The sequence below is a fragment of the Malania oleifera genome, chromosome 4, assembly GCF_029873635.1.
Source record: "Malania oleifera isolate guangnan ecotype guangnan chromosome 4, ASM2987363v1, whole genome shotgun sequence".
NCBI classification, from domain to species: domain Eukaryota; kingdom Viridiplantae; phylum Streptophyta; class Magnoliopsida; order Santalales; family Ximeniaceae; genus Malania; species Malania oleifera.
This window is the reverse complement of record NC_080420.1, coordinates 110,441,029-110,456,218: the sequence shown is the minus strand read 5'-3', so window position 1 is coordinate 110,456,218 and position 15,190 is coordinate 110,441,029.

Below are 15,190 nucleotides of genomic sequence, written 5' to 3'. Positions count from 1 at the left end.
ATGCCACACAACTAAATAAATAAAAATTCTATGCTCTGAAATCTGTATTTTCTGATATACTAATAATTTGTGAACTAAATAAGAATCTGGTAAAAAATATAATTTTCTAATAACCATACTAAAATGCCTAACATAGCATATTTCCCTTACCTAACTGGCTGGGAGGCTCACCTCCAACTCTATTTTCACGCTCACAGCGCATTATCCTCAAAATCCTGAAATAACACAGTTATACAAATTTCTCAGTAAATCACTGAATTCCCCAGAAGATCATCTCACTCATATTTCTTGAGCCTACTTATTCACAATTTCTTAAACTTTAATATATCTGGCTCTTGAAAAATTATCTGCTAAGGTCCTCAACCCATACCTGTAGGGTCCCAAAAACACTCCAGCCCTGAAAATATAACACCCTAATTTTATTCCATAAAACATCAGTATATACCCTCACAATACAAAATCCGAGCTCAGATAAAACTAGTAATACTAGAAATACTTAAAAATCTACTTACCCTGATTTTGGGATGGTTCTCAAACTTCCCAAATCGAATTTCTACTTCGGTTAGGTTATAGAGAATCTCCCCAAGATCACCGTGGTGACTTCTGATTGTCGAACTGGGGAGAGACGGAGCCGGATTTTTCGAGAGAAGTGAGAGAAACCGAGTTGGAGAGAGAAAAAAAGGACAAAATGAAATTTTTTCCACTAAAAATCGGTTTTGGGGCTATATATAGAGTACTATCCACGTGGCCTCATCGACGAGTCCAAGAAGGGAGTTCGTCGACGAACTCCTAACCCTCATCAACAAGTTTTAGGCCCCGAAAATAGCCCCTCGATAAACTCTCGTCGACAAGACACGCGCCCATGTCAATGAGACCAAGAAGAATGTTCATCAACGAACGCTCTGCGTTCGTCAATGAGGCCCTGTTGAACCCCCTTGAAAAATTTATTTTCTCTCTTTTCTTAATTATTTAATTCCTATAATTATCCGGGTTACCACTTTAGTAGAGTCTAATTGTAACAATTTACTTATTACGGGTTGAACCTCTTCTTCGTGAACATTATGTCCTGGCAATGGTTGTTCTTGATGACCTTGCGGTCGATTTTGATTCAATTCAACCAAATGACCCGCAACAACGTGTTCACGTATCTCTCCGAATTTAATAGTTTGAGAAAGATCACTTTCACTAGGTTCATAATCCTCAAGAAACCTTGCATTTCTTGCTTCAACAACTCTTGGACTATGAGATGGACAATAAAACCTAAAACCTTTAGTGTTTAGCACATACCCAATGAAAAACCCACTGATTATCTTAGGATCAAGTTTCTTTATATAAGGATTATAAATCCTCGCCTCAACAAGACAACCCCATATGTGTGTATGATTCAAATTAGGTTTCCATCCATACCAATTTCCAAAAGGTGTCTTGGGAACAGCCTTGGATGGAACACGATTAAATATATACACAGCAGTTTTTAGTGCTTCACTCCACAAGGTTAGTGGTAAAATGGAATGAGCAATCATGCTCCTTACCATGTCCATAAGGGTGCGATTCCTTCTATCAAATACACCATTTTGTTGAGGTGTGCCTGATATACTTTATTGAGCAACGATACCTTCTTGGTCAAGGAATTGTCAAACGGACCAGTCATTTGTCCATTTTCTGTGTACCTACCATAATATTCTCCCCCCCCCCCCCCCCGGTCAGATCTTACGACCTTGATTTTCTTTTCCCTTTGTTTTTCTGCTTTTACCTTATAAGTCTTGAAAGCATCTAGTGCTTCAGATTTTTCATTCAAAAGATAGAGATACATAAACCTAGAATAATCAATCAATAAATGAAATAAAAAATCTCTGACCATTAAGCAAGGAGTGGAGAATGGCCCATAGATATCTATATGTATAAGTTCAAGAATATCAAAGCTCCTTCTTGAACCTTTAGATATCTTGTTGGTCAGTTTGCCCCTTATGCAGTTCACACAAGTCTCATAATCAGTAAAATCAAGAGTTTTTAGGATTCCTTCATTTACTATTCTCTTAATCCTCTCTAAAGAGATATGTCTCAATCTCTTATGTCATAATAAAGAGGAATTTTCATCTAAAAGGTTCTTTTTAATACCAGCAATAACATTCAAAAAAAAATAATTTTGCTCAAAATTAGGATCTAAGTCAAGCTTGAAAAGATTTTCAACAAAAATACCAGTACCAATAGGAACTTTATTTTTAAGTATAGTAACAAAATTTTCAAATGAGAAACCATAACCCATTACAGCTAACCTCGAAACAGAAATCAAGTTTCTTGAAAATTTTGGTATATAAAATACATTATTCAAATCTAAAACAAATCTCGATCGCGAAAGTATTCTAAATTTCCCAACACCCACGACCGAGGATTGTCCTTTATTTCCTGAATAGACAAATCGCTCATTTTCCGTTGGCTTACTTAGGTTGAGAAATCTCTGCATGCTATTAACAATATGGATTGTAGAACCAGAATCAATGCACCAAGAATTTTTAGGAGCTTCTACAAAAAAAGATTCATGACATACTAGAGATAGGAGTTTACCTTTCTTTTCTAACCATTTCTTGTATTTCAGGCAATCCTTCTTCATATGACCCTTCTTGCGGCAAAATAAACATTTAAGTGACTTATTGTCAATTTTATTTATTGACAAATTTTGCTTCTTATTGCCTTGGTCAAATTTACCCTTTTTGGTTTTTAACTTCACATAAGCCACCAAGTAAGCACTTTCTGGTTTGTCATGCTTCAACCTCTCTTCCTCATGAACACACATAGTCATGAGTTTCGTTATTGTCCAATTTTCTTTATGAGTGTTGTATGAAATTTTGAAATGTTCATACTCTGGTAGAAGAGAGTTCAGAATGAAGTGAACCAAAAATGGTTCATCAATCTCTATCTTTAAGGATTTTAATCCAGCCGCTAAGTCCCTCATCTCAATGATGTGATCACGAACACTTTAAGAGTTTTCAAAAGTTTTGCTAGTGAATTTCTTCATTAGGGTACTAGCAAGAGCTTTGTTAGAAGTGATAAATTGATATTCGATTGCCTTCAAATAAATCTTTAACATGTTCATGCTCACCAATCGCATTTTTAATGTTTTTTCCCATACGGGACTTTATGAACATTAGACTTAAACGATTGGTTTGCTCCCACCATGCATGCTTATCAAAGACTTCTTGTGCGTCACTGTAACGCCTTGAACCTACTAAGTAGGCCCGGGGTGTTATGTGATCCATTCACCTATCTCTGATACTAAAATACCATTCACACAGCGGAAAATAATTAAACATTCTCAATTAAAATACCAGAGTTCTATACTATACATCCTAAAAAGTGTATTCATTCACTTTACATTACATATCCAGGAATTAAACATAACCTTTATATATATATTTCATATCTTACAACTACTCACAACATTAAAAACTAAACCCCACCCTAAAGCTTGCTAAGCTCGATCACTTGAAGAACCTGAAATTCGCTGGGGTGAGACACTTCTCAGTAAGGATGGAGTAAATTATAACAGTGTATGCCAGATGAGTTTTAGTGTACACAATATATATTTATTCGTTAATTAGCAACAATATCGGCTAATACATTTATATACTATACCCACACATACATAACCAATATTTATAGTGAAAGTTCCTAAGGATTGGGGAGATTACACGCCCATACATGTAACACTCCTTTACTCTAATACCTTATGTAACTTTGCCCATTTAGTTTAGGTGTGGCTACAACTGATATTTATTAGGACGTTCACCTTACTCAGTAAGCCCTCGGGTGGAAAGTTTTACTTCGTCCTAAATATTCATACATTTAAATTCACATACATATATCCACACACATTCAACATCAATCACACACATCCACACAGGATACTGCACATGTTTCTCATCCTCATAGGATACTGCACACGTTTCTCATCGACACAAGATCAATCACAAGTTCACCCAATCGACCTTCACTGCTTCATTTCCCAATGACCTATTCATAGTATATCAGTAAAACAAACTCCTCAGGCCTACCAATGTTTTACCCCATTTATATAAATGACGATATAACGAACTCCTTAGACCTACCAACGTTATATCATAATTTATACTCAGACAATATAACGAACTCCTCAGACCTACCAACGTTATATCGTGATACATACGAATAACCACACCAAACAATTCATCACAGTAATCACAACCAGTTTATTATGAAGAGTTATTTTCATGCCACACAGTTTGAATGTTAATCATACTGTTACATATTGTAAATAATTAATAAACTCCACTCACATTGGTTTTTCCCCAAATTATAACAAAAAACCTTTGTTTTCAAATGCCTAATCTATTCAAAAAGTCATACATATATACATAGGTTTATATACTCGAAATTAACTGGTTCAAATTTAATAAAAAGCTAGTATAATTTATTCCCCTTACCTGATCCTGGAAATATGTCTAAGACGAGCGGAGGATGGAAACCCTAGCTTTACAGAATCACGACTGAAACTGATCCAGCAACCCAAGAAAGATGATCAGAGAGTGAGAGCGACTTCGGGTAAGTGTAGAAATGAAAGAGAGTGACGTGAGGGATGAGAGAGAGAGAGAGAGAGAGAGAGAGAGAGAGAGAGAGAGAGAGGAGTGAATTTTTTTTTAAAAAAAATGACCTAACATCTATTTATAGGTAAGTTGTCCCCACGCGAAACTGTCGATGGTTTCTTGTAACCGTCGACGGTTTGCCCTATTTTCCTTTTTTTTAAAAAAAAAAAAAAAAAAAACTCTCAGTAGATTAAATCATTGACGGTTTTTCTGAGAGGGCCTGAAACCGTCGACGGTTTGGTGTTGAACCAAGCCATCTCCATCCTTTTTCTTATTTTCTCTTTCCTTTATTTATTTTTCTTTTCTTTTATTTTCTAAGTTCGGGTTATTACTTTCTCCACTCCTTATAAAATTTCGTCCTCGAAATTCGCTAAGCAATCATTTTTCATGAACTTAGAAGTTTGTTTCCTAACCACATTTCACATATTTCAATCTACTCTAACATGTGAACAATTGCATCACTTAGATTAAAATGAAGCTATTGTTTATCCTAAATATAGACACATTACCTGCGCCTCTAGCAATGTTTGCCTCAGTCGGGGTAAGCGTATAGACACGCGCTAGGCCGTCACGAGGTACCGGGTTGTTCCTTCGGTTTTGATCAGGAGCGTATCCGTTGATCGACGGTCGTTGACAATCTCAGGCTATATAGCCATATCTGCTACACCGATAGCATACAGTATCCCCACCTCGACATTCTCCCTAATGCCTCCTATTACATCTAGTATAGTGGGGGCGTGATGAATTTTTCCCATAGTCTCAATCAGCCATATCTGACCTCTAACCCACAGTATCTCTATCTCCCCTCCATGGACCCTGTCTGGCATTTGCATGGGAGCTGGGAGGCATAGGTCTCTTTGTAGAGACCCGAAGAATTATAGAAATTAAGTAAATAAAAGAAAGGAGAGAAAAAGATTGTTCAAAAAGAATATTTAGTAGGGTCTTGTCGGCGACTGCAGAGCGCTCATCGATGAGCAGCCCTTTTGGGCTCACCAACGTGGACTCATGTCTCGTCGACAAAAACTTACCAAGATAGGGTTTGGCAGAGCTTGAAGTTCGTTGACGAGGGTTACTAGTTTGTCAACAAACTTCCTTCACGGACTCGTTGACGAATCTGCATTTTATAAATATACCAACCTCAGGATTTCAGTGAAATTTCATGCAGAAAATTTCTCTCTCTCTCTCTCTCTCTCTCTCTCTCTCTCTCTCTCTCTCTCTCTCTCTCTCTAAATCGTCCTCCCCACCTTCTCTCTAGGTTTCTGGCTTCGTCCTTCGCCGGTTCGACGATCGGAAGCAACCACGCTACTCCTAGAAAGATTCTCTTCGAGTCTGCTGGAGTAGTTCGTTGGTTAGGCCAACTTGGGCACCGTCCCAAAATATGGATAAGTTGGTTATTTTGAATTTTATAAGGTATTTGGTATTTCTAGACTAAGGAAAATGTTTTATATAGTATAATACTGAAGTTTTGTTAGGAAAAATGTAATTATAGGGTGTTGTGCTGAGGAACACATGGGTATAGGTTTGGTTTAAATTGTGGGCTTCTTAGTAAGTCAGGTAAGGGGATAAATTAAGTCAGCCTTTTTCACAAAATTATTTATTATTATGTAGCATTTATTTTTAGGAAAATATATATGTTATAGAACTATGTTTGAGAATATTGATGTTGAATAAGGAAATGATTTTAACACATTTTATAAGCAAATATGATTTCAGAACAAATTATGAGTTTAGAAGCTACTTGCATTTATGTGGCATGAGTATAACATTTCCATGAAAATTATGTTATATTGAAATATTATGATTTTTTCCAAGATAAGCATGTCATAGCAGTTTTCAGGAAAACCCTAAAAACAGTACAAGAACTATGGTTTTAAGATTATGTTAAATAGTGCAAGAATTTATGTTTATTACATTATGAATTATGTCGGCATAAATGTCGTAATTATTACATTATGAATTATGCCGACGTAAATGTCGTGATTTTTACATTATGAATTATGTCGGCGTAAATGCCGTGATTTTTACGTTATGAATTATGCCAGCGAAAATGCCGTAATTTTTACGTTATGAATTATGCCAGCGTAAATGTCATGATTTTTACGTTATGAATTATGTCGGCATTGATGTCGTGATTATGTATGATATGTAGGAAATCATAAAATATGTTTATGTCAAATATTACTCTGAATTACAAAACAACTATATTTTAATATGGAATGTATTATATGTTATCAGAATCCGGATAGCTTAGTTCAGTTTTATGAAGTACGGTACCGTAGCTATATGTTCACAATTATGTTTATGTTAGTACTACCACACATCTTATGTAAAGTGTGGGAGATGGCAGTCGATGTGACTTTATGGGAGTGTTGTAGTTCCCTTGGTAATCCAACACAGGTGGAACAGGCCCATCGTACTTACACACCTATGTTTAACTTAGCATGGTCGGCTAGCCATTGCTAGGTCTTGCCATTGGGCCGCACAACCCTGTCAAGTGGGGGATAAGACATGACAACAGCTAGCTATCTATCCTGCATAATAATTCAAGTATGATATGATTATACAAGATGATTTTCCAAGTATAGAAATTTAGTATGTTCAGATATGTTATGATAAATCATGTTTTATTCAGAAACGATACAACTGTTTATACTAGTTATGAATTATGTACTGATTATATGTATATCACGAAAAATACTCATGTTGTCACACATTGATATTAGTTTATCTCCCTTACGGAGATGTGTCTCACCCCAACCATACAAACATTTCAAGGAATCTAGGTAGAAAGATAGATAAAGCTTTGCAGTGGTAGGAGTTGGCCGAACTACCCTGTCATAAGGGTAAGTGGTTGAGTTAGAGTTAGATGGGTTTTTGAATTGAGACCCTAGGATACTTTTTGGGTCTTTTTATGGATGACTGTATATATATATGATAAATTCAATAGAACTCTAGTATGGTTTCTAGTATTGTACGACATGTATGTAATTTTATGTTTTCCGCTGCTTAGGTATCAAAGTTGTATGACAGGTATATCTCTGGTACTCATGGGTCCAGGTTGATCATGATTATGATAATTAGCAGGTAGCTAGAATTATTAATATTATTATTATGTGGAAAAAAAATAATATAGTAAAATAAGCACGTCGTTACACTCTTCCTCTGCTTTGACATCTCTGCACCTCTCTGCAGGCTCAACTCTACTACGGTGGCCTTATCCACCAGCTTTAAGAAGTTCTGTACCTGCAAGACTGTCACCGGCTTGTGGATCTTATGTTTCAAGTCCCTTTCAAAACTCCTTGCCTTTTGATAATCATCTGGGACCATAAAGGGGGCGAAGTGAGAAAGCTCCACGAACCTACCAGCGTACTGCTGAACGGTGAGGTGCCCCTGGCTTAGGTTGAAAATTTTCTCCGCCTTTGCATCCCTAGTGGTGGCTGCGAAGTACTTGTCATAGAAGAGCTCATTGAAACACCTCCATATCATAACTATGGGTATCACGCGCTGCTCTTCCAGCAACTTCATCGCTAGCCACCACCGCTCGACCTCTCCTGTCAGTTTGAAGGTGGCGAAGAGGACCTTTTGCTCCTCAGTACAACTTAGCACTGTCAGTATCTTCTCCATCTCCTGTACTCAATTCTCAGCCATGATTGGGTCGGTGCCACCCACAAATGTATAGGGTTTTAGGCGAGTAAACTACTCAATTGAACAACCCTAGTTCACAAGTGGGCAGTTCTGTCCCTCGTGGTCCCGCTTAACCTCTTCCCTGACTTGCCGAACTATATCTCGTAGCAGTCTGGAGGTTTCAATCTCATCTCCTCTAAAAGCCCCTAAATCATTATCCCTTGGGCTCCATCCTGTAGATAGGACAGAGGTGAGTTTAGAATTTCCATATCTTAACATAACTAGTACAATTATAAGACAAAGAAACCAGTTTAACATTCAAATCCTCAAAGTAAACATCAAACACCCAATTAACCTCAATCATCAAATCAAAACACTTAAATTACCAAAATTCTTTATCATAGGCTCATACATATAATTCAACCATCCTAATCTTTGAGTTATAATTTCAAGTTCCAGTCTCTCTGCTCAGAAACATCACCGTCGATGGATTTATATTATTTTTTGAAACTCGCGACTAATTCAAAAAATCACAGAAGACCATCAATGAGTTTTTGCCTCCAAACCACGAAACAAAACTCCATATTCCTAACAATTTCTTAATCTTCTCATTCCTTTTCTCATCCTAACTCGAACCTATACTGGTATTAATCCATCCTAGAATCTGTAGAACCTAACAACTTAAAGCTCTTATACCACTTTGTAACGCCCCGAACCCGCTAAGTGGGTCTGGGGCGTTATGTGATCCATCCACCCATCTCTGATACTAAAATATCATTCATGCAGTAGAAAATAATTAAACATTCTCAATTAAAATACCAGAGTTCTATACTATACATCCCAAAAAGTGTATCCATTCACTTTATATTACATATCCAGGAATTAAACATAACCTTTATATATATTTCATATCTTACAACTACTCACAATATCAAAAACTAAACCCCGCCTTGGAGCTTGCTAAGGTCGATCACCTGAAAGACCTAAAAAGTTAATAATTCGCTAGGGTGAGACACTTCTCAGTAAGGGTGGAATAAATTATAACAGTGTATGGCAGATGAGTTTTAGTGTACACAATATATATTTATTCGTTAATCAACAACAATATCGGCTAATACATTTATATACTATAACCACACATACATAACCAATATTTATAGAAAAAGTTCCCAAGGATTGGGGAGATTACACGCTCATATATGTAACTCCCCTTTGCTCTGATACCTTATGTAACCTTGCTCATTTAGTTTAAGTGTGGCTACAACTGATACTTATCTGGGCACTCACCTTACTCAATAAGTCTTCGGGCGGAGAGTTTTACGTCGCCCTAAATATTCATACATTTAAATTCACATATATATATATCCACACACATTCAACATCAATCACACACATTCACACAGCATACTGCACATGTTTCTCATCCACACAGGATAGTACACATGTTTCTCATCCACATAGGATCAATCACAAGTTCACTCAATCGACCTTCACTGCTTCATTTCCCAATGATCTATTCATAGTATATCAGTAAAACAAACTCCTCAGGCCTACCAATGTTTTACCCAATTTATATAAATGACGATATGACGAACTCCTTAGACCTGCCAACCTTATATCATAATTTATACGCAGGCAATATAACGAACTCCTCATGCCTCCCAACGTTATATCGTGATACATACGAATAACCACACCAAACAATTTATCACAGTTATCACAACCATTTTATTATGAAGAGTTATTCTCATGCCACATGGTTTGAATGTTAATCCTACTGTTACATACTGTAAAAAATTAATAAAACCAACTCACATTGGTTTTTCCCCAAATTATAACCAAAAACCTTTATTTTTAAATGCCTAATTCATTCATAAAATCATACATATATACACAGGTTTATATACTTGAAATTAACTGGTTCAAATTTAATAAAAATATGGTATAATTTATTCCTCTTACCTGATCCTGGAAATATGCCTAAGACAAACGGATGATGGAAACCCTAGCTTTACGGAACTGCTATCGAAACTAATCCGGCAACTCGAGAAAGATGATCGGAGAGCGAGAGTGGCTTTAGGTAAGCATAAAAATGAGAGAGAGTCACGTAAAGGATGAGAGAGAGAGAGAGAGAGAGAGAGAGAGAGAGAGAGAGAGAGAGAGAGAGAGAGGAGTGAATTTTTTTAAAAAATGACCTAACATCTATTTATAGGTAAATTGTCCCCGCGTGAAACCGCCGATGGTTTCCTATAACCGTCGATAGTTTGCCCTATTTCCCCTTTTTTTAAAAACTCTTGGTAGATTAAACCATCGACGATTTTTTTGAAAGGGCCTAAAACCATTGATGGTTTGGTGCTAAACCAAACCATCTCGATCCTTTTTCTTATTTTCCCTTTCCTTTATTTATTTTCCTTTTCTTTTATTTATTTTCTTTTATTTTCTGAGTTTGGATTATTACAATCACCATCCTTAGGAGTAGGTGGTTTCACTTCCCGAAGTACATAATCGGGATCCATGTACCCAAGAGTAAACATAAGGGAATCCTTCCAGTCAGAAAAATTATATTATCTTCAAGCATTGGAACATATTGTGCACTATTAACTAAATAAAAAACTACAAAACCAAGAAATGACTTTAATGTTATGAAATAAAATATTAAAACTTTAAATAGTAAACTCCACCTTCCTATGGTCCAAGGTTACAAAACGCATGAATTTACTAGTAAGACAAATAAATTTAATCTATATGACAAAGAGTTACCCATTATCCTAAGGGCATTAGGGCAACCTCACCACATTGATAAATTTACTTTCTCATGCTAACTAAATTATAAAATCAACAACTTCCTTATAGGGCCGAGTCACTGACTTCATAACTTAATTATAATTTTTAATATTAATAACCATATTGTGGCACAAACTTTTAAATTAATTTGCTTTATTGGGATGCTATGGCTACTCCTGAAATTTTAAATCAAACCACATGACATTTATATTAACTTCCAAGAGTGATTAGGAATTCTTCGGTGAAAAAACTTTAGGCCCAAAACAATTCCAAATAGAGTCAATATTACTAATCAAGCATAGGCTAAAAGGCTTGACTCTAATACCAAATGAAAGAATATCAAACAGAATAACATGTTAAAACATTAGCAGCAAAAAAATTTGTACCTCTGTCCAATATGCTTGACTTGTAAATATACTAATAAGAGCTACTTCAATCTCTAGAAAAGAGAATTATAATTTTATGACGTGTCTTCTAGTCTTTATCTTATACATAATGGGATAGATTGGTGGAATACACAGACCCTTTTATAAGCAAGACTAGGGACCCTTCACATAACTCTTATGACTTTTGAACTCCCTCATTAGTTCCATCCATCAAGAAACAAATATGAAGTGTAAGAACCCGAACCATGATATATGGATTTAATTTATAAAGAGAGGGGTAAAATGGTAATTGAGCAAGCTTCGTCAACGAAACCAGAGTTCGTCAACGAAGGCATCAGGTTGCTCGGTGACGAAATGCAGGAGCTCATCGACGAGAAGCCGAAAGGTTTTGGGAATCCGAATATCTTAGGCTCGTCGACGAGGTCACCATCTCATCAATGAACTGTCTTCAGTGCCTTGTTGACGAAGACACCATCTCGTCGACGAGGGCGGCCAATTCAAAGGGTTATAAATATCAATTTTCATTATTTCTCAGTTAAGAAATCTCAAAATCTCTTTCTATCTATCTAAGAACTCAACATACTCTCTCTCCCTCTCTAGATTTCTTCGTCGTACGTTGCGGGAATCGTTGATCTGACGTTACTACGAGGATCACGGAAGAATTCTCTACAAGATCTACGGATCGGATCTTCGTTCCGGGCGTTTTTGGGTTTTGGCTCAAAATCGAGGTAAGGTTTGATTTTTAATTCTGATCCGGTAGTTATGTAGGGAATAAGATTGTGAGTATTTTCTATACTGTGCTTTATAAGTTTTGGGAATTCGGTTCACTGTTTAGGGGTTGTAGAGTTTGGGATTTGTCATTTGGGGAAAGGTAAGGGGATTCAGTTTATGTCGATTATTTTTGAAATCGAACTCGGTAGAATTGTGGTTCACGGTCCTGTGTGCGTTTTGGTTACTCATTTGGGAGAATCTAACGAGTAAGATTATGGATTTTTTATGTTACAGTTTTGGGGAAAAGGGGGTATTGGGTTGCATCCCTGGTTTTGTTGGAAAACCGTAAATATATTGTGACATATATTATGTTATAGGGATGGTCATACCTTGACTTATTTAAACTGTATATATTTGGAAAATCATGATTTTAGATTACCAAATGAGTATGGATTTGTTTGGTTATATAAGCATGCATGAGTTGTGTTTGGTGAAATAGGAACAGGGTTCCGAATTGTTCCAGGTTTTGAAATCCGGATTTTTCCAAAGAGTGCGCAATACCACTAGATCGACCGACTTTTTCCTAAGGGTGTGCGAACACCAAATCTGCACCGGTTCAACACTGTGGACTGATGCTATGCCAGGTTACCGAGGGGCACCGAATTTTTACCGAAGGGTGTGAAAGATCACCAGACTGCTGGCGTTTACCCAAGGGCGTGAGATATCACCAGATCGCCAATTTTTACCGAAGGGTGTGAAATGCCACCAGACAATACGGCTGCGAGTCGAAGGGTGTGACGACACCAGATTGTGTTGCTTATTTTGTGAAAATACTGGAACTTGTTTTAACTGTTTTGATTGTTGAACTATGCATGTTAGTATGTCATGATAACACTCATATGTCACACACCGATATAACCTGATTCTTCGTTACTGAGAGGTGTCTCACCCCTATTGTACGTACATATTTTATAGGTCCTTCGAGTAACCGGAACTAGCATTGTGGTGTTGGGAGCATAGTGGTTAGTGTACTGCGAGTGGTAATTGGGTAAGTACTAGGATTGCTCTGGGTTGTCTTTTGTGGTTTTGGGCTGACACCCGGGTTGTATGTTGTGTTATGGATCCTAGTCCTCTTGTATAGACTCTAGTATGGTACAATATGTGTATAGAAAGACTATTTTCCGCTGTGTATATTCTGGTTGTATTTGAATGTGTATAGGGTGCCTGGGAACCCCACAAGGTCGGACCCTCATTCATTGTGATGTATCGTTGATTTTGTACGATACCGGGATATGTTAGGTTACTATTTCACTCCTGGGTCCCATTTCCGAGTTCGGGGCGTGACAACTTAGTATCAGAGCTAAACAGGTTGTTAGGTCTTGTAGACTTGGTTAGGTGTAGTTGTGTGTACATACCAGAGTATAGGATGTTGGAAATGGGTAGAGTAGATCGAGGGTTGTTTTGTTGCTAGATTGGGACTCGTTGGTGGTGTTATGTGTTTTTCCTAAAATGACGATTTTAGTAAAATCACGGCAAACCATTGATGATTTTTGTGTCGATGTGATAGGACAAACCTGGACCTGTGGGGTGGTCGTTAACATGATTAGTTTCAGATGATTGTGTTAACAGTGCATGTTCTAGGGAATATTAACAGATTCCTATTGTGTTTTCCAAATGGAGCCCAAGGATAACAGCCTGGGAAGTGGCTCTGAGGAAACGGCGAGTGATGAGTCTCCTTCTGTGCCTCGAGGGTTGACGAGACAGGTTCTGCGGGAGATCGGGCGAAGTGTCAGGAGATGCGAACGCTCTCCTACAGCTGCGGGATGCACCATTGAGAGGTTCAAACGCATACATCCTCCGACGTTCTCAAGAGGACATGACTCGATGATAGCTGAGGACTGAGTCAAGAAGACTGAAAGGATTTTAGAGGTCTTACACTGCATAAATAGGCAAAGAGTCCACTATGCTACCTTCCAACTGTCTGGGGAGGCAGGGAGATGGTGGACTACAGTAAGTTTGCTGGAGAAGCAGAGAGCCGATCCTATGGAGATGACATAGAGCCGTTTCGAGGGATTTTTCGACAGATACTTCCCGGCTTCCACACGCGACGCTAAGGCGGATAAGTTTTCTGCTCTGACTTAGGGAGTATGACGATGCAGGGGTATGCTGCTCGATATATAGAGCTATACCGTTTCATGCCGTGTTTGATCTCGAACGACTACGAGAAGACTCAAAGGTTCGAGAAGGGTTTGAGGAAGGACATCCACAGATTAGTGGGTATGCTTCAAATCCGTGAGTTTTCAATCTTGGTAGATAAGGTCACGATGATCGAGACCAATATCCGAGAGGATAAGGTGGATCAGGAGCCGAAGAAAAGGCTAGTACCTTCTAGTTCTCAGTTTGGATCTCGTCAGGAATCGTGAAAGAAGAGGAATAGGGGCTCAGGTTACCATCATAATACTGAGCGTTAGGGTTCTCAAGTGGATTAGTCGCGTAATCGCTGTGTCAGATGCCATAAGTGGCATAACGGTGTATGCCAGTCGTTTGGGGGCAACTGCTAAAACTGTGGCCAGTCAAGTCACATGGTTTGAGATTGTCATGCGCCAAAGAGGGGTGCGACTTCTTCAAGTCAGAATCGGGAAAGTAATCAGGTATCCCAGGGGACATATTAGACGAACACGGCTCTAGCAAGGGTGTACTCGCTTACTCAAGTGGATGCGGAGCATGCGGGGAATTTGGTGACGTGTACTATGATGTTGCTTTTAAATAGAGTTATGGTTTTATTTAATTCGGGTGCGACTCACTCCTTTATATCTATTAATTTTGTGAAACTATGTGGGGGTGGAGACCCAAGTCATGGATGAAGTATTGTCGGTAGCTGCACCATCTAGGGGTGTATCATTCTATAGGAGGATGTTAGAAGACTGCCTAGTGGTAATTTAAAGGAAGTTGCTACCGGCGAATCTTGTGGTATACGATATGTCGAGGTTTGATGTCATATTGGGGATGGATTGTTTATTCTCCAGTTATGCTATGATCGACTATCATAGGAAGGTGGTGGTGTTC